Source organism: Mus caroli, unplaced genomic scaffold, assembly GCF_978045245.1.
Source record: "Mus caroli unplaced genomic scaffold, Mus_caroli_1 scaffold_8, whole genome shotgun sequence".
In the NCBI taxonomy this organism is placed as follows: Eukaryota; Metazoa; Chordata; class Mammalia; order Rodentia; family Muridae; genus Mus; species Mus caroli.
This window is the reverse complement of record NW_028227263.1, coordinates 66,716,366-66,739,454: the sequence shown is the minus strand read 5'-3', so window position 1 is coordinate 66,739,454 and position 23,089 is coordinate 66,716,366. Positions and strand designations below refer to the sequence as shown.

At 48.4% G+C, this 23,089-nt stretch overlaps 1 protein-coding gene across 3 annotated transcripts in view; it reads left to right on the top strand.

Annotated features, from left to right (window-relative positions):
• The window catches only part of Znf710 (zinc finger protein 710), a 67,418-nt gene that overhangs the window by 817 nt on the left and 43,512 nt on the right, over positions 1–23,089 (top strand). Inside the window, exon 1 of one of the 3 annotated variants that reach the window (XM_029480178.2) lies at positions 249–1,383. The exons of 1 other annotated variant lie outside the window; for it this stretch is intronic. The gene's annotated coding sequence lies outside the window, so the exon portion shown is untranslated. Of the gene's footprint in view, positions 1–248; positions 1,392–23,089 lie in introns of those variants that run through there. One more of the 3 variants, XM_029480177.2, reaches the window with a different exon arrangement.

Here is a 23,089-nt window from a genome sequence, read left to right as displayed (position 1 = left end):
GGGGACGGCGGCGCGCAGGCCCGCAGCCGCGCTGCAAACATGTCGTCTTTTCCTTTCACTTCCACATTCCCTCATGCCGGAGAGCTGGAGCGAGAGAAGGGGAAAGAGGGAGAGATGGCGTCTGGAGGGGGGGAGGAGGAGGGAGGAGAGGGGGAAGGGAAGGAGAGAGAGAGGAGAGGGGAGAGAGAGAGAGAGAGAGAGAGAGAGAGAGAGAGAGAGAGAGAGAGAGAGAGAGAGAGAGAGAGAGAGAGAGAGAGAGAAGCACAGGCAGAGAAGCAGCAAAATGAAAGGAAAGCGCGGCGGTGGCGCGGGAGGCCGGGGAGGCGGCGGCGGCGGTCTCCGGCCCGCACGTGGGTGTCGCGGCGCTCGGGGACGCTCCCCCCGCACCCGGCCCGGGACTCAAAGTTTCACCCCTCGCCGCCCCGCCCCTGCGGCTGCCCACAAACTTTTTACTCCGGGAGCGGGTGGGGTGGCCGCGCGGCCCGGCCGGCAGGGTGGCGAGGGCTCAGCGCGCAGCTGGCGTGCCGGGCGCCCCTCGAGGGCAGCGGGCGTCCCCAGCGCGGGACCCGGGCCCACCTCGGTGGCCCGGTCTCCGACCTGTTGAAGGTGCTCGCCCCGGGCCGGGAACCGGTGGGCAGATCCCCACGGCAGATCTCGAGCCTCCCGTGGCTCGGCCTCCCTTCCTCGCCGCCCCCTCTCCCTCTCCTCGCGGTCATTTTCCTAATTGGACGGAGCTGTGGGGCGTGATCGTCGGCGTCAGACGGAGGAGCCCCCCGAATCGGGTGGTCTTCCTTCCACGACTCTTAGACCCCACCGAGCTGGCCTCGGTGCCACCCCCCACCCCTCCGCCCCAGCTGCGGACTTGCTAACTCGTGCGTAGCGGGTTGTTGGTTTTCTTTCTTTTTTTTTTTTTCAACTTGCCTTTTAAGATGACTTTTATGGTCCCTGCAACTGCTTCCCTCCAGTCTAAACTGTAGTTTGGGAAGATTTAAGAGGCCAGGGAGGTGCTTGTGTGGGCTTTAACTAATCCAAAAGGGTCATTAATGTATCTCTACGCCCTGCGAGATGGTTCCGACCAGGCCGAGCAGTAGTCTGGGTGTGTTTTCATCCGGACACTGCGGAGTTCCTTCACGGTCTTAGTGGCCAGCCTGCCAGTGAGGGGACACTTGACCTGCGGGCCCTGTGCCCTATCTTCGAAGGGCATCCTGAGCACCTTTCTTTCCGTTCACAATGGAAACTCTCCGCCACTGTCCACCTGAAGACTTAACTAGTCCCTGTGGGTACCCCGGAAGCTCACAAAACTCCCCCACAGGTGTGCGGAGGACTTTGTGCTGTTGGGGGTCATCCAGCCAGCTTTGACGCTGCCCTCTCAGCCTTGCCTTTGTACGTGTGTAAGTAAAAAAGCAAAGTTCATTTCTGCCGAAGAGAAGAACTGGTGTATGGGAACAGGAGGGGGGGGGCGGGAAGGCCCTCCTAGGGACCTTCAAAGATCCATGGAGCTGGCCTGAGAAGGGGGAGCTGGTCCTTACCGTCTTTAGATATAAGTGTATTCTTATCAAAGCTGATGGGCCTGTCTGGTTTTGATTTTGACCATCACCTTTTCACTTGTTTGAAAGCACATTTACCTTGGAGACCTTGGCTTAGTGGTTTTTTTGTCTGCGCTCTCATCCCACAAGTAACCCTGGGCCGGGCACCTGCTGTTCTTGGAGCACAACCTTGAATTGATAACTTCCAGCTCCAGCCACCTTGCAGAGCTGGCTCTGCTGCCGGAGGGCACTGTGTAGAGCTGTTTCTGTGGGGTAGGGAGAGTGGACAGTCTGGCCTGGTTTCCCAAGTGACCGTGTGCCAAGAGTTTCAGTGAGTTGGGGTGGGGACAGACTGTCATCTAGAGTGCCTTGGTTGTCTTCTCCGAGCTGTTCTGAGCTGACCCTTGGCCCCATGGTGTACCAGGCATTTGTTTGTACTCAGGTCCCTTCTGTCACAACCAGGCATTTTATTTTAGGCTCCCTGTCTAGAGCCAAGGAAACAAACAAGGTCTAGAATACCTTTTGGGTTGGAGGAATGAATAATGGGATCACTAGAGATTTTGATGAGCTTTTAGTTTAGGTTTGCAGGGTGGTGGAGAGATATTCTAGCAAGGCTGCTCTTTTCAGACAGTGTCTCACTACCTAGCCCAGGCAGACTGTGAATTGGGAATCCTCCTGTCTCAAGCTCCCAAGTGCTGAGATTACAGTATGTGCCACCAGGCCTGGTTCTAGCATAGCTTTTTTTTATTTTTTATTTTTCTAGAAGGAAATGATGACCTGTGGGTCTCGGCCCCTGGGGGTGTGTGTGTCACATATCCTATATTTACATTACATTCATAACAGTAGCAAAATGAAGTTAGGAAATAGCAATGGGATAATTTTATGGTTGGAAGTCACCAGGACTGTATTAAAGACTGGCAGCATTAGGAAGGTTGAGAGCCATTGGAATCCTGGAAAACTATGAGGAAGAATCCATTGCATTCCAGAAGGAACAGGTGGAAAAGCCCACTACTCCCCGCACCAGTGATGATGTTTGGTGCAGGTTCCTCCTTCAGCATGGTCACCCACAATCCCTCAGATCTTACCAAGGCTAGGCCTCAAGCCAGTTACTCAGTTTGCAGAAGGAAGGGTTCTGAATCTGAGGGCCTCTGTGAAGGATGGGTGAGCCATTCCTTTGATTTCAAAGCTAGAAGACCTTAGAGAGGTTGTTTAAAAAACAAACCGAGGCATAAAGATCATCCCAGGAGTCAGGTAGCCGCTCAAGTCTGAGCCCCTGGGATCTGTTCCCAGTACTTCTCTCTCCTCAAGACCACTATCCTTACAGCTGCTAAGGCTTCCCAGCCACACATAGTTCAGAGAACATGGCTGTGAGGACATGAAGCCGTGGCCTGGTAGGACGTGTACAGGCTGAGGTAACATTGCCCTATTCTCTAGGTATGCCGAACACGTTGCTCTGGATGGCCGGGCAGGCCAGGGCAATTATTGGGAGAGCTTGCTATTTTAACACCGACTTCTTTAAGTCTAGCAGTATGGCAGAGTAGAAGTTTAGTCATCAGGATGTTCCCAAATTACTGGGTTTTGATCCTGGATACTTTCTTCATACTTTGTACTTATGCTTGGTTTATTTAGGGTTGACCAGAGGGGAAGAAGAATGGGGGAAGAAGGAAGGGCCTCTGCTAGCTGTTCCCCATTCAGGGATTAGATCTGCTGGTCTGTTCAATAGGGCAGAGATCTTGGCTATCTATGGATTTCACACACACACACACACCATCTTATTATTTCATTTACGTATTTATTGCTTATTTGTTTTGTCCACTGCTAAGCCCTTGGGAGACTAATATAGAGTTGGCCTTTCCTAAATACTTGTTGAGTGATGTCCTGGACATTAGGAAAAGCATCTCCCTCCCAGGAGGAGCTCAGCCATGACACACAGAGGCAGGGACAGGGCCGTGATTGATGGGAGCTGCAGAGTTGTGCCGTGATTCATTGTTTCAAACAAGCTGCAGACAGGTAAGGCAGGAGGGGGTGGGAAAGAGTGGATCCTGAATGGGTGGAGCCACAGGGTGGAGACAAGACAAGACAATAGAGAGGCTTTGAATTGGGCTCAGACACTGGGAGAATAATAGAATCAGGTGTTCTGGTCCAGGAGTATGCATATATATATATATATATATACACACACACATACATATATATATATATGTATTATATATATACATATATATAGTATACATATATATATATTAAAATCCCTCAAGGACTATGGGATAGATAATATATATTATCTATATATAGATAGAGGGTGCTGGCAAACGCATTGCTATTCGCCTTTGGTGACCTGGGAAACCTCACAGAGTCCTTAAGTCGTTTGACCTGGGGCACAGCTGGTATCTCTTTCCCAGGCAGCCTAATTGCTGACTTTGCTTCCCTGAAATGATCACGTGGTCAGGCCTCTCCACTCCTGCGATGGAGCTGAGTCTTAAGCCTTTAGGTTCTCCTTAAAGGTTAGTGGAAGAGAAGCTAAAAGACAGATTGTCAAGGGGCGATAGTGTCGCACCCCTTTAATCCCAACACTCATGAGAGGCAGAGGCAGGAGGATCTCTGAGATCTGAGGCTAGCGTGGTCTGCAGAGTGAGCTGCTCCAGGACAGCCATGGCTACACACACATAAACACACACACACACACTAGAGAGAGAGAGAGAGAGAGAGAGAGAGAGAGAGAGAGAGAGAGAGAGAGAGAGGTAGGTCAGTCTGCAGCAGAGCCTTCATGCTGAGCCAGTGACCAGTGAGGACTGAAAGGGTGTGCTTATTTTCCAGGGACTAATTATTCCCCAGTAGCAGCACCAGACCAGGACTATCTTTGCCCTTGACAAGAATTTAAATGCATGTGCACACGTATGAACACAGGTGATGCTGGGAGGAGACAGATCCAGGGTTCTGCCCATGCGCGGTACCGCTGAGCTACAGTCCTACCCTATTGGAATATATTTAAACTGGTGGGAATTTTATTTATTTATTTTTTTTTGGTTTTTTCGAGACAGGGTTTCTCTGTATAGCTCTGGCTGTCCTGGAACTCACTTTGTAGACCAGGCTGGCCTCGAACTCAGAAATCCGCCTGCCTCTGCCTCCCGAGTGCTGGGATTAAAGGCGTGCGCCACCACGCCGGGCTGGTGGGAATTTTAAAGCTAAGGAATGTACTGTTGAGGGTTGGGGAAGTGGCCCAGGTAGTAAAGTGCTTGTGAGCTAAAGATCAGCACCCACATGAATTCTATGGTGCATATACTTGTAACTCCAGAATTGGGGTTATGGAGACAGGAGGATTGCTGGGGTTCTCTGGCTGGTCAGCCTATTAAGTCCAGGAGACTTTACCTCAAAAAAAGCAAGGTAGAGCCGGGCGTGGTGGCGCACGCCTTTAATCCCAGCACTCGGGAGGCAGAGGCAGGTGGATTTCTGAGTTCGAGGCCAGCCTGGTCTACAAAGTGAGTGCCAGGACAGCCAGGGCTACACAGAGAAACCCTGTCTCGAAAAACCAAAAAAAAAAAAAAAAAAAAAAAAAAGAAAGCAAGGTAGATGGTGCCTGAAAAATGACCATCCGACTTCCCTCTGCATGCAAATCTGTGCACCTGCACACACAAATGCACCCACATATAGGAACACACACACACACACACACAGGCGGTCACCATCTGCTTTGAGGTCCCCAGCAGATGTCCCACAGGTGTAACGCCCAGTGTGCTAGCCCAGCAAAGAGCAGAGCCTAGCAGCAGCTGTTTATGGGCATCCGTGGTTCTGGGCGCTAGGCTATCCCGTCCTCCGGAGCTTGCCGTCTGTCTGGGAGACAGACATTAAACGAATAATTACACAAATACTCTTTAATTATAGTTGTTATAATGCTTCAAAGGAAAAAGTTCAGAGGCATAGGAGCCAATAATTAGGGAGGGAGGAGTGGAGGGACGGTTCCTGAAGGATATCTGAGGCAGCTCGGATGGAGGGCTTTGTGACCAGGGGGGGTATGCTTTGTTATTTTCTTTCTTTGGAAATAGAGACAGTAAAGAAGAGAAAGGCCCTATGGGTAATAATGGGAGGGGCTAGACAGCGTGGACAAGTTTAGCCCCAAAGCCTTTACAAACATTTTATTACTTTATTTATTATGTATGTGTTTGGGCACAAGGATGCCATGGTGCGTTGTGTGGAAGTCAGTTCCGCTGTGTGGATCCTGGGGGGAGGAACTCAGGTTCTTTGGCCCTGGCAGTAAGTGCCTTAACCTGCAAAGCTGTCCTGCTGACAGCGCCTCTCCCCTACTGGTGGGTTTCTGTCTGTTTGTTTTTAGTAACTACGGTAGCCTCAACTTGCTGTGTGGCTCAGAGAGTGGTCTTGAACACCTGATCCTCCTTTAGAAGCTAAGCGCTGGGAGTCAGGCATGTGCTGCCGTAAGTTCACAGCCACTGTCAGGATTACAGGCACATACCATCTGGTCTGACTTGGTCTGTTCACTTTGATAGAAATCTTACTGTTCCCTGGGTGGTTACCTAGGAGCTGGGTAGAAATGCAGACTGCTGCCCCCCGACCCCCCGAAGATTTGCTGAGGCAGCATTTTAACCCCAGTACCAAGGAGGTGGCTCAGGTGTACAGGAGTCCTGAACTGGGAGGTTGTTCGTTTTGCAGGCAAGGACTGGTGTGACCTGCAACAACTTCTCTGGCACGTAGCAGGGAATTAGGCAATGTCACAGGTCCCTTCTGGCGGCTCCGACCTTTAGCTTTTGGAGCGTTGTGCTGTCACCAAGCTTGTGGAGGGCCAGAGCCTCTCTCTCACCCCTGCACTGCCTTCCTGGGGGCTCTCCTTTTTCCCTAGTAAGCACTCAGGCACTGTCAGGGCTTTGGAGAAGTATCAGAGTGGGTTGTAAGAAATATTGGAGCTTTGTGCCACAGACTGCACGCAGGGAGATTTAGCCTGAAGTAAGAAGCCGTGCAAGGTCAAAGGGCTTTAGGGAAGGGAGGTATAAGGTTTCTGCCAGAAGTGGAAGTTAAAACCGCACGGGGAACCTGCTTAGTGGATCTCTGCTTTCAAACTTGGTCTTTTCAGAGTTGCTTCAGAACCTTGTCCCAGGCTTCCTGAAGTCACTGCAGGGAGGGGGGTAGACATGGGTGCTTGTAGTCGGGGTTTGGGGTTCCTCCCTGAAGTCATGTAGGTTATGTGCATGGTATTCTGAAAGAAGATTTCTGTCCTCATTAGCTCCAGGGAGCCCTTGGCTCTAGAGTAGCAGTTCTTAAATTGTGGTTTGTGAACCCTTGGGGCGGGGGTCAAACAACCCTTTCACGGGGTTGCCTATCAGATAGCCTGCATGTCAGATGTTTGCATTACAGTTCATAACAGTAGCAAAATCACCGTTACAAAGTAACAGTGAAAAAATTTTATGTTGGGGGGGCACCATAACATGAGGAACTGTATTAAAGGGTCCCAGCATTGGGAACGTTGAGAAGTACTGGTCTAGACTGGGCTCGGTACTGGTAATAGAACCCAGGGTCTTGTGACCGCAAGGCAAGAGCAAGACTACTGGTTACATCCCCAGCTCTTTTTCTTTTTTCCTTTCACTTTCATTTTTAAAAAATTATTATGTGGTGGAGGGTGTGTGTGGAGGTCTGAAGGTCAGAGGACATCTTGTGGGAGTCAGTGCCTTCCTCCTACCATGGGGGTCTTGGGGATTAAACTCAGGTTGGTGGCTTGGTGGCAAGCACTTTTATCCTCAGAGCCATCTTCCTGCCCTTTTTTTTTTCCTTCGAGACAGGGTTTCTCTGTGTAGCCCTGGCTGTCCTGGAACTCACTTTGTAGACCAGACTGGCCTCACACTCAGAAATCCGCCTGCCTCTGCCTCCCAAGTGCTGGGGGATTAAAGGTGTGGGCCACCACACCCGGCTTCCTGGCCCCTTTTAAATGTATTTTGAGACAAGGTCTTACTAAGTTGCTAACCTTCAATTTGCTTTGCTATACGGCCCAGGCATTCTTCATATCCTTCTCCTCCTCAGCCTCCCAAGCAGGTGTCACCCAGATCTTTGATTGAACAGTACTTACTGTGTGCAGGGCACAATTCTACGTACTTTACATACTGTCTAGCAGCTTATATATTTATTCATTTATTTTGTGGGGAGTGGACATCGAGAAAGAACTGCATAGTTCAGGCTGCCTTCCAGCTTGCCATGTAGCTGAAGCTGGGCCTCGAACTTTGAATACCCCTTCCTACACTTCCTGAGTTCTGGGACTGCAGACTACTGTTTGGAGCACTGGTTAGATATTTAAATTAGTTCATTTAAATAGAATAACTGTCCTGAAGTCACATGTAGCAAACACTGGACACAGGTGGGATAAGGGTGAGATCTTTTTTTAGTAGTAGTAGTAGAGAGAGAGGTTACCGAACCCCACTCCTCCCCCTTAGTAAGCGGCTTCTAATCAGGCAGGTGTTGTGACAGGAAGGTTTCTCCTAAGGAAACAGAGATGGGATGGGGCCAGGTTCCCAGACTGCCTCTGAAAACCCAGATCACCATTGGGTCCAACATCTTATTTGCAAAGCAAAGAATTAGCAAACAAGATTACTGCAGCCTTGAAGACTAAACATTCTGGAAGGAAAAAGCCTTTGAAGAATTGCACCCTTGAATTAGGGGAAGGGGTTGCAAGAGGAAATTGGGGTAGATCCCCAAACAGAACAGATTAAAGGGTGTTAGAACCAAAGCTGGCCAAATGCATGTCAGCAGCATCCTAAGGTGAAATGACTGGTTTTATTACCTCCTAATTAATGTATGGTGCTCCCAGAGCCCACCCTTCCCCTACCCCCCAGTGCCTTACCGCAGCACAGAGGCCTTCTGTCTTCTCCCTTACTCCTTCCTTCGCTATCTGAATTTTTATGCGTATGGTTTTTCCTTATACCATGTTTGCAAACGGGGTCAAGTCACTCTCAGAAGTGGGGCAGCCTTTAAGAGGGCTTCGGTTCTGTCTTTCACACCCGCCATTGTACGGGTTTCTGGTATTAAATATATATGCTCTATTGTGTGTTTATTTCTGGGAGTGCGCAGAGAGCTGTGGGAAGTCCTTGGATTTTCCAAGCAGTCAGAATTGAGCATAAGAGATCACTATGGCCCAACCAACCATCTTCCCTCCGTATCTTGGGCTAGGAGCTACAGAATCAAAATAAGGTTGGAAAGATGGATATAGAAAGCAAGAATGCCCAGATTTAATGAGAAACTAACTTTGATGATGACTTTTGCTTGTGTGTGGATTGTCTGGGGGTGGGAAAGGGCGTGGGCTTGGGTGCCACCCCGGTGACCATCCCATTTCCAGGAGGACAGTGATGGCGTACCTTCCTGGTTGTGAAAGTAGTTCTGCCTGTCTGGTAAAACACCACAGGCGAACTTGACTGCTGGGATTATGGGTCACACCAGCATGTCTTCCTGCCGACCTCGACCAACTGGCCTCTCGAGAACTGTCAGGTACCCTTTGGAAGCCAGTGGTGTGGTTGGTTAATCTCACAGACTGTCTGGTTGACAAATGCTTTGTCCCATCTTGGCGACTCTATTAGCTTCCAACCACTTGTAGAAATGCTGTGACTTGTCCTTCCACACAGCCCTACTGGAATAGGGCCTGTTCACCCCTGCCCAAGCTGAGAACCTGGGCCTGCCTCCCTAGGCTATTCCTCCTGCCCTCCCATCATGTCCTGCCCAGACTGACTGCCTCTGTAGGAGTGGACCTCCCTCATCCTGGGCTCTGGTTTTCTGTCTACACTTGTGGGCATGCCAGTCTCCAGATTCCTTTCCTGTGTGGCTCCCTTTACACTAGAATCCGTTTGCCCTCTCTCCCTCCCTTCCTCCCTGACATGGTTACTGTCAGGGACAGCCTGGCCTGCTTGGATATGGTTTATCACGGCTCCTTCTCTGATCCTGTTATCTCTGCCATTTCCCCCTGTCTGTCCTTGCTGCACTTGGGTGCCCTGGCCAAAGTCCTCAGCTTTCTTCCACATGTCTGGTTCAGCCTGAGTGGTGAGGCCTCTCTACCTTGGCCACATGCCCCAGGTACCGCCCACAGCTGGACTGCTTGCCTTTGGTTTGTGACACATTCTGACATCTGTGTTGTTTAATAAGTGAGTTCAGGCCATTTACATTCGCTGTAGTTTTATTTTTTTTGGCTTTTTGAGACAGGGTTTCTCTGTATAGCCCTGGCTGTCCTGGAACTCACTCTGTAGACCAGGCTGGCCTCGAACTCAAAAATGCACCTGCCTCTGCCTCCCGAGTGCTGGGATTAAAGGCGTGCGCCACCACGCCCGGCTTCGCTGTAGTTTTATATGTTTAGCTGGGATACACATGTGTCCCCATCCAGATGTGGTGCTGGGGGTGGGATTCTGCATTTTATGCTAGCCTGCGCCACCAACTGAGCTACACCCCCAGCCCTTTGTTTTGTTTTGAGACAGGGCTTCATTGTCTGGCTCTTACTGACCTGGATCTTAGACATAGGTCAAGCCATCCTCAAACTTGTAGTAGTCTTCTAGTCTGTGCCTCCCAGAGCCTGGTTATATGTACCTAATTTTCTCATTTCTTTCCTTTTTTGAGATAGGATCTCTACATAGCCATAGCTGTCCTAGAGTTCAGTATGTAGATCCAGGCTAGCCTCAAATTCAGTGCTGGAATTAAAGGTGAGCACTGTCATGCCTAGCAACCCCCCCATACACACACATACACACACTCACACATACACAATACAAGGAATTTGAAAAGCTTTATAGAAAGTCCCCACTGTTCCTGTTCACGTTCGTTTGTCACAGTAGTTTAGCTGTCTCTCTTTCTTTCCTTTTTTCTTCTTTGGAGACGGGGTCTCAGTATATAGCTCTGTAGGCCAGGCCTCCTTCCCACATCTGCCTGCCTCTGCCTCTACCTCTTGAGTGCTGGGATCAAAGGTGTGCATCACCATGCCCAGCTTCTTGTCTTTCTTTAATCCCACAAATTAATTAGGTGCTGTTAAGGAAAAGCATTTTTATGCGTGCGTGCTAGTGTGTGTGTGTGTGTGTGTGTGTGTGTGTGTGTGTGAGAATGTGCACTTGCTTGAGCCTGAGCCATCATACCAACTCAGGCAAGCATATTGTTTCAGGGAGGGTATCTTTCCTTCTAGCAGGTATTCGTCCTATAGACCCATCTGTTTATTAAGAACTTTTAGCCAGGCGTGGTAATGCACGCCTTTAGTCCCAGCACTCAGGAGGCAGAGGCAGGTGGATTTCTGAGTTCGAGGCCAGCCTGGTTTACAAAGTGAGTTCCAGGACAGCCAGGGCTACACAGAGAAACCCTGTCTCAAAAAAAAAACAAACAAACAAACAAAAAAGAACTTTCCACATTCGGTTTGGAGGAGCAGAACTCAACACACACAGAAGGCCCTGCCAATCACCCAGAGTCTCCAAGGAGCACCCCCTTTTTGATGCCCACCCCCACCCATGGTGAACCAGCTTCCTTCGTTCCCTTGACACCCTGCTTTGTGCACCAATGGATGCCTTGTTGCCAAACGCCTTCTCTTTTAAGCCAAAGTCCTAGTTTTGTCAGGCCTACTTAAAACTGCTTGTTGGGATAGGGAGGCAATAAAGTTGGTAAAGTGGTTAATCCCCAAGACCCATGTATCCAAAGCCTGCTGTGGTAGTAAAGAAAAAGTCATGTGTAGTGTTTGTACTCTCAGTTCTGGGGAGAGGAGACAGGCCAATGAAAAACCCTCTCAGAGAAAAAGATGGCTGTATCTGAGGTCCCTAAGGTTGCCCTCTGTGCTGCGCATGAAGACTCATGTGTGCACATACATACTCATGTACACCTGTACACATGAACGCACACTGCATATCTTCTGTGTTTTCTCCATACTACGTTTCTCCATACTCCACGAAGAGTACTTCCTCCATATTCCTTTCTATTTGTTTGGCTTTTTTGCTTGCTTGTTTGTGAGACAGGGTCTCACTATGTTGTGAGCCCTGGTTGGCCTGGAACTTGGAGAGATCTTCTTGCCTTTGTCTCCCAAGTGCTGGGATTAAAGTCCTGTACCGCCATGACCAGCAGTTTGCTTGCTTTTTGAGACAAGGTCAGGGAATCAGTGAAGTCCAGGGTAGCCCCCAGCGTAGGATGGTACTTCTGCATCTGTCTGTTATCCTGATAGTGCTGGGATGATAGGCATTCTGCATCCAGCTGGCCTTTCCCTGCTACTAAGCCACTGTTGCCTGTTAGCTGTGTGTGTGGCAGGGGCAGGGGATGTAGGGCTCAGACTTAAATACTGAACTCCAAGCTTTTTGAAAGCTTGGCACCATGTTACTTATTTCTGGAGTCTTGGTGCCTGGCTCACTCACTGTTGGGAAGAGTCATTGATTAATAGACTCATATTGACTGAATAGAGTTTATGGTAAAATCAATATTACTCTTAATAATGACAATAATAATAATAATATCACCTGTCCTAAGATTGTGGACTAGTCAAGCTTACCTCTTAGGTGCTCAGTGTCCTTGGCTACACTGAAAGCTGCTTCTTTTTTTTTTCCTTTCTTTGTTCTCTCTCTGGCCCCACTTGCTCCGGCTCAAAGATTTATTTATTTATTTATTTATTTATTTATTTATTATATGTAAGTACACTGCAGCTGTCTTCAGAAACCCCAGAAGAGGGCATCAGATCTCATTACAGATGGTTGTGAGCCACCATGTGGTTGCTGGGATTTGAACTCAGGACCTTCAGAAGAGAGGACAGTGCTCTTAACCACTGAGCCATCTCTCCCACCCGAAAGGTGCTTCTTAGGTAAGTCTCCCTCCCACAGTCAGTGGTACCAACATTTCAGTGCTGTTTATGAATGTTGCTGTAACACCAGGTATCAACTCTTGGCTCGCAAATGATGTGAAGAGATGGGAGGGCTGTGGAGAGAAACAACAAGATCTAGATAGAGGTAGCTGGCCATGAACTGGGAGAGAGGAAAAAGGAACTTAAGAGCAAGCTCTCATAATGTAGGGGCTGGGGTCGGTTGCTGGCCTGGCATGCTCAAGGCCCCAGCAGAAGCCAGGAAGTGGCAAGAAACACACTATAAAATGATGACAGGTGGCTTGAGGCCAGCCTGGTTCACACAGTGAATTTTAAGACATCAAGAGCTACACTGTGAAACCCTGTCTCAGGGAGAAACACACACACACACACACACACACACACACACATACACACACAAAACAAACAAGGGAGGTAGTGGGGAAGAAAGGGAAAGAGAAGAGAGGGTGGAGACCCTCAAACCTCCGTCAGCAGAGAACAGCATCCCTACCACCATGTGATTGTTCCCTGCAGTCATATTCGTAGGAAGAAATGAGGTCCTGCTATGTGCCCATGTACTCTTGGGGTGACCTGAGGGGTCTTTCTAAGTGAGAAAACAAGGGGCAGAGTGCCTGGCTGAGCTTTGGAAACTTATAACAGTGCTCTCCCTGGGGAAGGAGCATTTTGAATTTTGTGCCTCATGCATATACTACCTGGTAACATAGAAAGATGGCAGTCGATGTGGTGGTGGGGTCTCCCAGGTGTTCTCAGCCTTTCAGATAGGTTCTTTTCAGGCACTCTCTGAGCTTGTGCAAGCTTATCGGGGTTTTTAAAGAATTCTTTAGTGTGTGTGTGTGTGTGTGTGTGTGTGTGTGTGATATGTGTTGGAGGGAAGGCGTGTGTGCCATGGTGCACAGGTGGAGGTCGGAGGACCCTTATGAGGGCTCCAAGGCTCCAGGGCTCCAGCTCGGTGAGGCTCTCGAAGCGCCTCTCTCTCCCCGAGGCATCGATCTCATCAGCCCAAGCTTCCCCGTTTATAGACTGAGGGACTGAAGCTTGGAGGTCTGAAATGACTCAGTCTATGTTCACGGAGATTTGGAAGCTAGCATTAAATCTAGTTGGACTCCAGAATTACTGGGCTCCTTTTTCCAGATCCTCCCCACCCCCCCAGTGCACCCGCTCTTGAGAAAAGGTGTCTCCCCACTGCACAGGCTGGTTTGGAATTCAGTGTGCAGTGTAGGCTGGTCTCACACTCAGCAACCCCTTCCTCAGATTTCGAAGTTCTAGGACTACTGGAAGGAGTAAACTACTTCACCCAGCTCTCTTCACGCAAGAATGCTTTGTCTGCATGTATGTACATACATGTGTACATACATGCACATACATGTGTACATACATGTAGTGCCCACAGAGGTTAGAAGATTGTGTATAGATCCCCTACAACTGTTGAGTTACAGATGGTTGTGAACCACAGTATTGTTGCTGGGAATCCATGTCCAGGAAGAGTAGCTAGTGCTCTTAATCACTGGGACATCTCTCCAGCCCAATTCTTTCTTTCCTCCTCTTCCTCCCCTACCCTCTTTTGCTTTTCCTTTCCTTTCCTTTTTTTTTTTATTATTTATTTACATTGCAAATGTTATCCCCCCCTTCCCGGTTTCTCCTCTGCAACCCCCCAACCCCCCCCCCTTGGTTTTTCAAGACAAGGTTTCTCTATGTAGCCCTGGCTGTCCTAGAACTTACTCTGTAGACCAGGCCTCAAACTCAGAAATCTGAGTGCTTCTTTATGCCATCATGCCCCCCTCTTTTTAAAACTGACATTTCCTTGCTCAGGAGCCTGTGGTCACCCATCTACCAGTTGAATGTGTGTAAACTTCTATTCCTGCCTCTCCAGCCGGCCTGTGTCTCCAGGGCAAAGCTCAGGCAATGTATGGAGAAGGCAAGCCCTATGCTCTGCCGGCTGCATCAGACACAATGCGGGAGATTAGAGATGGGCTCTGCAATCCCGGCTTTGAAGTGGCCAGCTTTCATCAGAGCGTCTGAACTTCAGCATTATGTCAAGGAAGCTTTGACTACTTACTGTCTGTGAACTGGCCTCAGGGAGGTGTCGGCCACTGCCAGGAACCCAGGCAGATCACATCCTGGTTTTCTGAAGCCTTTACTTTGTTTTATGGTCAAGAAGTTTTCAGAGCTAAAGGCACTTAGTACTTGGAAGATTTTTATATCATTATTATTATTAAAAGACAGGTTTATTGGGAAGCTGCTCTCGGGTGGGTGAGTTCACTGGCCCCAAGGACCAAGGCCAGGCAAGTAACCAAGGGAAAAGGAGGGGAGAGAGAGAGAGAGAGAGAGAGAGAGAGAGAGAGAGAGAGAGAGAGAGACCGACTGACCTTGTAGGAGGAGAGAAGGATCAGGAGGATAATTTTTTTTTTTTTTTTTTGGTTTTTCGAGACATGGTTTCTCTGTATAGCCCTGGCTGTCCTGGAACTCATTTTGTAGACCAGGCTGGCCTCAAACTCAGAAATCCGCCTGCCTCTGCCTCCCGAGTGCTGGGATTAAAGGCCAGCTTATTGCTGCATTGTTTTTTTTCAAAGGAAGGGTACTGACTGCGTTTCCTTTGCTGGAGAAAAACTGGGTGGAGAGCTAAGAGATAGGAGGCGGCCATGTGTAGTGCAAGACTAATTTGCAGGCTACCCAGCTTCACCCAGGGGAAGAGTTTGGTGTCTTTAAGAGATCCATCCCATGCCAGTGGTCCTGGTGTGTGGGATCACTTAGAGTGGCTGCTTTTTCTGAGAGAGGCTGGGCTCTTTCTTGTGATGCTAACAGGGATAAGAAGTTCCTGGCATCCTTGTGTCTGAGCTGATGTGCACAATACTCTTGCCTGGGGACACATCCCACCATCCCACCTTCCTGTTGTTGTGTCTGATGGTCCATCTCAGTGCCATTACCATGTGAATTTCCTACCCTGAGATGGAGCTGCGTGTGTGAATGGAGAGGAGGTGCCCAGCAAGTGTTCCCTAATAGATGCTTGTTGATGCTTGAGATGGACTTTTAATGCTTTCTGCTTTTGATCATGACCAGGGCCTGAGACATCCAGCCGCCTCCCTTGCTTCTGGGGTTTTCCTGACCCTTGAATAATGAAGTTTGTGCTGTGTGGAGTTTATTCTTCTGGGCTCCAGGACACATTTGAATGAGGGCCACTCCTAATATGGTGCTCTAAACACGCGATGGCCATCTTTTTCTCCATCCTCTCCTCCATCTTTATCTGGGGAAACGTTCCCGTAGTGCGGGCAGTGTTCTGTTTCTTTTACAGAACTTAAAGAGAATATCTCTGCCCACAAATCTCAACACAGAAACTGCCCCCTAACCTTTTTTTTTTTTTTTTTTTTGAGATGAAGTCTCATGTAGCCCAAGCTGGTCTTAAATTGGCTGTGTAGCCTAGGCTAGCCATAAACTCCCGATCCTCTTACCTCTCAGTGGAAGATAGACTAGACTACTGCTGTGCAGGCCTCTAATGCACTCCTGCAGAGGTCGGCCGAGTGGCTGGACTGCAGGGAACCCTAGCTGTGGAACCAGTCATTCTCCCTCTCTGCAAACAAAGGGCAGGAGACATGGGCTCTGCCTTCTCCCACTCAACTCCTCAGCCTCACTACCTCTGCGCTCATCACCAGGGCCGGCAGAGGGGCCGTGGCCTCAGAATTTGCCTTCAGAAATTGGAGGATTGTTGAGGCTAGCCTGGTCTACAGGGTGAGTTCCAGGACAGCTAAGGCTTGAAAAAGAAACAAACAAAAAATAAAAAGAAAGAAAGAAAAGAAATTGGAGGATTGTGTGGCTCTGTATTGGAGATTCACCCAGGCTGCACTGACTGGGACCTTCTGGATAATTCTAAATTCTTTTGTCTGGAACATTCTTCTTAGTCCTTGGAACGACTCAAATGTAGGGTTTTGTTTGTTTGCTTGTTTGTTTTGCTTTGTTTTTTGAGACAGGGTTTCTCTGTGCAGTCCTGGCTGTCCTGCAACTCACTCTGTAGGCCAGGCTGGCCTTGGAACTCAGATATCCACCTGCCCTGCCTCCTAAGTGCTGGGATTAAAGACACACCCACTACCCAGCATGGCCATTTTTCTTATTACAAAGAAGTTTATTGCAGAACATTAGTATAATAAATGGGCCAAAAAAGATCTATAATTATTAAATATTTTAAAGGGAGAGTATATATTCACCCCTTCAGCAAATTTTTAATTCAAAATATGAGATTGTACTGTTTGTACCATCTTGTTACTTAATTAACAAATGTTAAATGAGTTTTTTAATTAAAAATCCTCTCTGGGTTAAACATTCTCCTTAGAGCCACTACAAAGGATTTAGAGCGTCTCTCCGGGCCAGTCGATGGCATTTTAGTCAGCGGTGGGCATCGGGCATCTTCCTCGATCGCTGTCTATCTTGGTTTTTGAGACAAGGTCTCTCCTTCTACCCGGAGCTCACCAATTAGCTCGATTGGCCAAGCCCTGGGGATGCCTTGTCTCTGTCCACCCGCCTGTCTGTCTCCCCCCACCTCCCCCCTGCCTGCCGGGTGCTGCTGAGAATCAAACTCAAACCTAAATATCTGCACATCAAGCAGTTTACCAAATAAGGCAGCCCCCAGCCCCAGGACTTAGATTTAGTCTTCTGCAGTTAGACTGTTTTCTATTTGGGTGGCAGTGTTTGGGTGGTTTTTGGAGACAGAGTCCCTCCTTGTAGTCCAGACTAGTCCGGAACTCTCTGTAGCCTAGCTGGCTTCAAACTCTTGGCAACACTCCTGCCTCAGCTTCCCGAGGGCCAGGGATTATAAACCTTCATTTCCATATTCCCCTCAAGGACTAAGTTCGGTTGTTAAAATCTCCTTGCAGAAATACCCATAGCATTTTGGTTCCTCTTCACTGAACACCAACCTTAACACTGTTGTGTGTTTATTTTTGGGTTTTGGGGGATTATACATTTTTGTTTTGTTTTGGTTTTGGTTTTTGGTTTTTTGAGACAGGGTTTCTCTGTGTAGCCCTGGCTGTCCTGGAACTCACTCTGTAGACCAGGCTGGCCTCGAACTCAGAAATGCACCTGCCTCTGCCTCCCGAGTGCTGGGATTAAAGGCGTGCGCCACCACGCCTGGTGGATTATACGTTTTAATACTTATTTTTTTAAAAGATTTTATTTATTTATTTTATATATGTGATGAGTACATTGTAACTGTCTTCAGACACACCAGAAGAGGGCATCGGATCTCATTACAGATGGTTGTGAGCCACCATATGGTTGCTGGGAATTGAACTCAGGACCTCTGGAAGAGCAGTCAGTGCTCTTAACCTCTGAGCCATCTCTCCAGCCTCCGGATTATACGTTTTAAAAACTACTCTTTCCAAGTCCTTTCCACATACATAGCAAAAGCCCTGGATTCCTGGCCTCTGTTAGCTTAAGGGAAGAAAGTTCTATCTTTATGCCTCTATTTTGCACCCTGTGCTCCAGGTCTGGGCCCCTGCGTTGCCCTTTCTAACCTCAGGCAGCAGTCAGTTCTGTGGTTCCCCAGGAAACCTTTTCCTAGGGCTTAGGGCTGAATGGATACTCTCAGGAAACGGGAGATAGGGAGATAACCTAAAACAAACATCCTGTCCTAACTCTAGGAAGATGCTGAGGCTGGCCTTACTGGGTCTCTGGAGTGGAAGGAGCTGATGCTATATCCTGTGTAGGCTTCTGCCCAAACTTGGGCCCCTCACACACTTACGGGTAAGAGAAGAGAAGGAAGTTCGTCGGACTTTCTTGAGGAAGTAGCTTTCGTGCAGGCTAAACTGGGCCTTCCTGTTCCTTTTCCTGAATGGCTCTTCCTCCTTTTCCTTCCCTGCTCTGCATGGCCCATTTGTCCTGATAGTTGGTGGGAGCTTTTGGGCGCCTTCCTTTCCTAACATCTTTCTTAGACCCTTTTGTTGTTGGCATGGAGGCCGGTGTTTGGCCATGTGCACATGTCAGAAAAACTCTCCTTACCTTCTGCACCCTCTGCCAAGCTGAGGCCCTGGGCCCAGCCTGCTGAGTTCTGTCTTCTTTCAAGCCTGCCTGGAAAGACCATAGGCTTGAGGAGGCCCAAACTGCCTCCCCCCCAAGAGAGCCAATCTGCCAGCTGCCACTGCCCGACTGGATAACAAAAAACAAAAGCATAAACCGCAGCCCCAAGAGAAGGGCGACGTTACAGTTTATATGAACCTGAAGCTAGAAAAGAGAGGCGCAGGTTAGGAGAGGGAGCCTGGTTGTTTCCCCTGGGGTGGGCTTTGTTTAAATTTTAATATGCTCTTCTTTTCTCCCATCGCCAGCCATGCTCTCAGCTCCTTTGTCACTCGATCCCCGTTATCTTGCTGGTGGATGAGGTCCCTTATCTACTCCGTCCTCCCTCTCTTCTGAATGGCGCATCCCGAACCCACACTGTGACCCTCCCCCATTTGTAATAGGACATGATAGATCTCCCTTCTGCAACCTTAGATGGAACCTGCCAGCTAAGATTTGGGAGGAAATGGACCAACCACTTTTAATGGTGTTGGACCCACCAAAGGTACAAGCACTAGGCCACTTGGGCATCCTTGGAGAAGTGTTCCCGCCCGTCCTTAGCACTGCAGAGAGCCATGGGGCGAAGGGTGAGGGTCTCTGCTGTGCGTGGCTTGAGACAGAATCAATGTGATCTAACTTCTAATTCAGCACAGTCCTTTGTAGGCTGAGACTGTTACACATGGAAATACAGGCCGCTTTCACCCTGTGCAGGCACTGACCTAAAAGACCATGTAGACCTGGGCTCAGAGGGAAGGAAAGGACCCACAGACGTGTCACAGGACTCAGGGGCTGGACAGAGAATGCTTCCTAGTCTTGCCTCCTTATCCCCAGCCTCCCAAGCCTTAGTTAGCTTCACAAGCCAGTGACCCAGGCACAGGCAGCTCTTTTAGTGTCTATGCTCAATGCTGTTATTGTTTCCTGTAGATCCCAGAGCTGTGAAGTCAGGGGTTCCTCTGCTCTTTTAAAAATTTCCCCTTTTCATCTCTTCATTTAATCACCAAGTTTTTACCATGTACCTTTCATTGGCCCAACTCTGATACAAAGGTGAATATCATGGTCTCAAGTGATGTTGGACTTATAAACAGGAGCTTGTGAAATTGCCTGGAATTTGTTGTTGTTTTGTTTGGTGTTTTTGTTTTTGTTGAGACAGGGTCTTGCAGTGTAGCCCGGGCTGACTTTGAACTTGTGAGATCATTCTGTCATAGCCTCCCAAATGCTGGAACTGCCACGCCTGGCTTGTTTAGAACTGCTAGAAGTAGAACCCGGGGCTCAGCATCACTAGGGGTAGGAGGAGGTGGGATCGTTGGTTGATGGGGATGCTGTCTGGCGGCAAAGGGAGCCTTGCAAAGCAAAACCCAGGACATGTGAGAAGAGGCTAGTGGGAGTGGGAGGCAGAGTCTGGGGGCAGGAGATGGAGATGTCAGTGAGGCAAGTTGAGAATATGTCATGACATCCTCCAAGGCTTGCCATTCCCTCCAGTGGGTTCTGAGGGAAGAAAGAGTAAGGTAGACCACTCCAGCATGACCAGCAGCGAGGCCATATCTGTGAGTGCAAATCCCCTCGGAGTGTTGGCCTGAGAGTTGAGGACCTCTTGTGGTAATGCCTGTAGTGCTTTTGCCTGAGTACCGCGTTGTCGTTTCTCCTAGAATTCTCTCCTGATGTTAACAGATAATTTATAAAAGTACGTTTTCTGTTCTTGGCTGAGTTTCTTAAAGCTCGTTGAAAATTTATCCCAACTCAAATGTTTCCACTGGGGCATGTTCTGCACACCTGAGTCTGCATTTGAGAATGTAGCAAGAGCCTTTGAAACATGGCAGGAGCTTGAGCTGGGCTTCCTCAGTGAGGGAGGAAGGAGGCTAGTTTGAGCACTAACTGTATGCCCCATTCTGGGCTAGACTTATTTACTCTGTGTGTGTGTGTGTGTGTGTGTGTGTGTGTGTGTGCGCGTGTGTATGTAGGTATGTGTCCTGGAGGTCAGGGGACAGCTTGCAGGAGTTTGTCCTTCCACCTTCATCCTAGCATCTTGCTGTATTTGGTTAACCATCTTTTTATTAAAAATAATAATAATATTTATTTAGTGTATACTGTCACTGTCTTCAAACACACCAGAAGAGGGCATCAGATCCCATTACAGATGGTTGTGAGCCACCATGTGATTGCTGGGAATTGAACTCAGGACCTCTGGAAGAGCAGTCAGTGATCTTAACCACTGAGCCATCTCCAGCCCCCTTGGTTAACCATTTTAATCCAATTTCTACAGAAAAGGACAAGGAGTCCACTTCCCTGATGTTCCTCCTGATTCCATGGGCCTAGACTGTCTACCACATTAGATGGGGTCTGACGACCACACATGATGAGGAGGTGGGCTTAGTGACTGAGACAACTGGTTATTCCTGCCCCCATCCTATTATTAGTAACACCTCCTGGCCTCCTCCCTCCCTTCCTGCTCAGACACAGAACTCAGGGTAGGGACAGGAGAGATCCCGGTGGGGAAAGGACTCCAGAAAGTTGGAGTAAGTGTGGCAGGGCTGTGGAGCTGTCATCTCCCAGGATCAGTAAGGGATGCCCTTCTCCCTATTGTGCCTCCCACAGATTTCTCCCCTCTCTCTGGTGGACAGTGGAGTTATCTCGACCTCCCTAGGGTTTTGGCCACTCCCTCTCTAGGACTACTGGCATTAGAAAGGGCAGCAGATGCTAGTGGGCCAACCAACACAAGCATCCATTCCCTTTTCTAGAACCAGAGTGATGACGGGCCCGTCACCAGCCACTGTTCTCAGGTGTGTCCAAGTCTAATTATTTTTGGTGGCTTCCTTAACTCTGACTGGGCAGGGCGTGTCCTGAAACCCTGTTTTATCATCCATATTTCATCTGTTAGCAAACCTTGGGAGAAAAGAAAGAAAATTATATTAGTCAGCTTTACAGTTCTGTAGGGAATTTGATAAACATATAAAAATGTTAACATTAAAAATTGCTCATAATCTCCTAAGCTAAAAATTATGAACAGCAGGTGGTCCTCGGAGCCCTCCTGTGTTTTTATTACGTAGACTGCACCTAAACGCGGCCATGGGCACATTGAACTTCGCCTCCTTCTCTTTTACTTTTGACATAACGTGGCAAAGCGAAGTTTCCAAGCGCTTGGGCTCTGCGAGCGAGCATATGCTCTGCAGACGCGCTGTCAGCTCCCTTAACCAACTGCAAGAACTCACATCTTACCCAAAACAGAAACAGTGCCAGTCCAGGGGGCCTTTGATCACCATGCAGTAAACCCAGCCAAAACACTGCAAATTCAAACACACTACAGCCCAAACCTAGCCATTCAACAAAACTGTAATGCCTGCTCCTCAAGTGTTATTGGATCAAGATAAAAAATAAAGGAGTATGGTGATGAATATTTAGAGAAGCATCAAAAACCAAAATACTACATAACCAAACCTATGGGAGACAGCTGGTTCTATTCTCATGCCATCAAATGCCTTTATTATGAAAAAGAAAATGGGAGGAAAAAAGAGATTAAATGAAGCATTCAGCTCCAAATCTTGGAGGGTGGGTGTATCAAAACAGCCCCCAAGGAAGGCTAGGGGAGAAACCAGTAAAGATAAAGGCAGAAATAAGTGAATTACAAAACTGAAACACTGAAATTAACGAACGTGTCCAAGAGCCAATTTTGTTTTTAAACAAAGTAGAGTAACCTCTGGCATGTTTATTTGAGAATAGAAGGAATAAAGAAAACAATCATAGGAACAGGAATGGGCAGGGGCACATTTCAATAGACTTACCGATATTTAAATGGAAAATATTATGCATAGCAATGGGCTTAAATTTGAAAATCTCAATTAAATGCTTGCTCCTCTGAAAATGTATATGTTGCTAATGGGGGGGGGGGGGAATCATGATCCTTATCAGAGCAACGCCTCCTCTACCCAAAGGCAGCAGTTCCCAGCGCTTTTCCTGGTTAATTTCAAATGTGATGGTATTGATAGCATTATGCTGTTCTGTGGCTTAGCAAACGATAGAGAAGTCTCCAGTTCAGCCCACAGAGCAAAAATAAGACTGATACTAAACGTGGCAAGGAGACCGGATTCAAGAATGCAAACGGTAGGTAGGAAATAGAACTCAGTAACCTACCACAACCCAGGGGGGGCCAGAAGGAAGACTAGTCAGTATCAGGAAAGCTTACTACAGTACGTATGGTATGGTATGGTATGCTAGTGAGCTAGAGAGCAAAACCGATTAACTCCAAACATGCTGGGGAAGAATTGATTGCATTTCTACCTAAACAGTATGCCAGAAGAGAACAGAAGTGTGGGCGCCTTCTTAGCGTGATTCAGAGAACCTATTAAAGCTACTAGCCCGTGTTACCAGTGACTAGCAACACTCAGACATCGGTGCTGAAATCGGCCAAGGTGACCTGTGTCACCATTTCTGTTTAGCATCGCTCTTGAATCCAGTAAAACCAGCTTAGTTGACATTACAGCTCAGGCTTGGGTTGATTTCTAAAGTTCAAAGCCAATCAAAAGTCACCAGAAAGCCAGGAGTGGTGGCGCATGCCTTTAATCCCAGCACTTGGGAGACAGAGGCAGGCGGATTTCTGAGTTCGAGGCCAGTCTGGTCTACAGAGCGAGTTCCAGGACAGCCAGGACAACACAGAGAAACCCTGTCTCGAAAAACTTAAAAAAAAAAAAAAAAGAAAAAAGAAAAACTCAATGGGGCTGGA